Source organism: Suricata suricatta, chromosome 6 (genome assembly GCF_006229205.1).
Source record: "Suricata suricatta isolate VVHF042 chromosome 6, meerkat_22Aug2017_6uvM2_HiC, whole genome shotgun sequence".
Classification (NCBI taxonomy): Eukaryota; Metazoa; Chordata; class Mammalia; order Carnivora; family Herpestidae; genus Suricata; species Suricata suricatta.
This window is the reverse complement of record NC_043705.1, coordinates 140,959,230-140,962,207: the sequence shown is the minus strand read 5'-3', so window position 1 is coordinate 140,962,207 and position 2,978 is coordinate 140,959,230.

Below are 2,978 nucleotides of genomic sequence, written 5' to 3'. Positions count from 1 at the left end.
TCCCTGAATTAAGAGTCTCAAGTGCCTCTCAAGCAAGATGTCTTACTGCAAATCCATGGATTGGGCTTCAAAACGTTTGAGAAGCCTCTAAAACTTAAGCGAGAGCTTACTTTGATGTGCATATATTCAGTATGGCCCCAGAGCTGACAACTTTTAACAGCCATTGCACTGTATGTTTCTATATTCCATTCTCTCCAGACATGCTGAAGAAATAATTTTAAAAGGAAACGGCAGTGAAGAATGCAGGTTTATTTTTACCAAATTCTGAACATCTCAGAAACTTCTTTTGGACAGAGACAAGCTTTACCACCCCGGAGACCAAAGTCTTTGCTCTCAGCAGGGATCCTGCAGCTGTTAGCCATTAAAACAACCAAATAAGTTAGTGCAATTCCTAAAAGGCACAAAATGATTAGCATCATCCATCTTCTCCCTATTAAGAAAAGTATGCAGAGGCTAAAAGCATGGAAAAGCAGGTACCAGTTCATTGCCCCTGGGTTCCATGAGCATGCAAATGATTAGTGTGATTTTCAACACCACGGATAAGCTTCTATTTTGTGGTAAAGTTTTTACAAGAGAGAAACTCAAGGAAAACGAAATCTGTGTTCCAAGTGGCCCAAACAATTACATTTCAGACTGCTTTTTCTTTAGACACAAAATGAAAAATGGTTGGGATTTAAAAAAAAAAAAAATCCATGTTTCCTTTGATACAAACACAGGCGTAGACCAGAAAAGTTCTTTGGGTGATACAGTTTCAGGTAGTATCTCCTTGAACCAGAACTACCAACTGGTCCCTAAAAGTGGTGCATAATAAACATCACCCGCTCTTCAATAATAAAATTGGCACAATTAGCAATGAATTTAACAATCCTAATTACATGTAAAAAGTCTTGCCTAGTAAAGATTCTTCTTTTTTTTTCTGTGTCTACTTAGGAAGGACTAACTGTAGAGTAATAATATATCTGCTTGAGAATAATAATGTATCTGCTTGGCCATTATGTCGGAGCTCTTTTGGATAAGCTGTGACATACGACTGCTTTTCTTAAAAGCAAGATACCACAACCATTAGTAACTCCTGGCATTTTAACTAACATCTTCCCGAGGAACAGAACCTTGTCAGTATTAAACATACTGACAACACATTATTATTATTATATAAGATATATATGATATTATAATGATATATTATTATTTATTTACCTATTCATCTTTCAGTAAAGAGTCACAAGGACGCAGACTGATGCACAGACAGGAAGAGTTTGCAGGGATATGTTTGTCTCTAGAAGGAACCTTTATCTAGACTTGTGTTTGGCAATCACCTTTCCTGTCCCTTCTCTTAGCAAGGCTGACAGTTCCCTCTGGTTTAAGGACCAGCTCCACTCACCCTCCACCCCCAAGATCTGCCGAGTCCCTTGTTTGTTGACTGGGACCTCCACCCACACGCCCAGGATGGAGTAACTGCTCTTAGCTCCTCTCTCCTTCCTCCAGTGTTCGCTCTCAGCGCCCCCTGCCGGCAATCCTCGGGACGCCGCAGGCGCAGGAAAGTTAAATCCCAACTCTGAGCCGCCGCACCCAGGTACAAAGCAAGGAAAAAGGGCAAGGAGGTAGACGCGCTTCCCGCCAAAGCCCCGGGAATCCGAATCCGACCGCGCTAGGCCGGGGGCACTGGGCGCCGGGGGAAGGGAGCCCACTCCACTCCTTGGCGACGGTTCCCCTGCACATCTCTGGAGGACCAGTTCCCTCCGGGGCCCAAATGTACCTCCGGCTCCGAAATCCTGAGCCAGGGGATGCGAAACCGTGGAGCCGCGAAGAAATGCCCGTGGAAAGGGACACTGGCCTGGCTGCAGCCCATCCGGCAGCCCCGGGCCCGGCAGCCCCAGCCTCATTCTCCCTCATTAACCAAAGCGCTTGGCGGAGTTGAGCCCAAGTCCCACCGCCTCCCGGGTTCTCACACTCGCCGCAAAGCCCCTGTAACTGGAACAGGAAAATCTGTCCCCGCCGGCGGGGCTGCGAGGCCCAGGCCCCCAGGACCCCGGCGCATCGCTCCCGACGACGCGAGCCTGGACGCGCGCCGGGTGCGTGCTCACCCCCAGACTGCGCACCTTCCCTAGGTATTGGGTAGGGGTCCCGCCTCGCCTACCGCCAGAGCGCCCGCCGCGTCGCTTCCGCTCCTTACCTCTGCACGCTCCGACCTCGGCAAAGACAGGGCACAAACTTCCAGCCCGTGCACTGGCTCCAGTGTGGGTGCCCCGCACGGACACGGATGGTAATCCTAGTCCTGTGCACTCAGCCCCCGGCTCTCCCCCGCCAGTGCCTGCGGATCGACCCTGCCTGTGATCCGCACGACCCACCCGCCGACCACTGCCGCCCCCGGGTCGCGGCCAGCAACGCTGCACGGTCGGGGCTGCGGCCACGGCCACGCGGGGACCGGGCGGGGGTCGCTCACCAGGTGCGAGGCGCGTTCCTCCGGCCAGTCATCCAGCGCCAGGGGCCCCGCGCAGCTCTGAGGGTCCTCTTCAGTGCCCGGCGAGGGAAGTCGAGGCAGCGGCCGCTGCAGCCGCCTACCACTTGCCCAAACCCACCCGCCACTCGCTGCGCTCCGGGCTGGGGGCGTCGGTTTGAGCGCCGGACGCACGGTTCCCGGGCGCGCAGCCGGGCCGGGGGTGAGCAGGTTCGTGCTCAGCGGCGGCGACGGACCGGGAAAGGCAAAGTTGGGTGCCGGAGCCAGCTCTGCAAGGGAGCCGCGGGGAGGAGAAGGGGAGCCCCCGGGAAGGGCCGCACGGGCCAGGCCGCCCCTGTGGAGAGTGGGGGCCGCCGCCTGGCAAGGGCTGCTGCCGGCAGGGGGCTGCGGAGCCCACCGCAGCGGGAGGACACTGCGCGGGAGCGGGCTCAGCTAGAGCAGCCGCCACCGGCACCGCCTTCCCGGCGAGTAGAGAGGCGCGGGGAGCGCGGGCGGGGAGCTCGGGGCGGGAGCTCTGGGC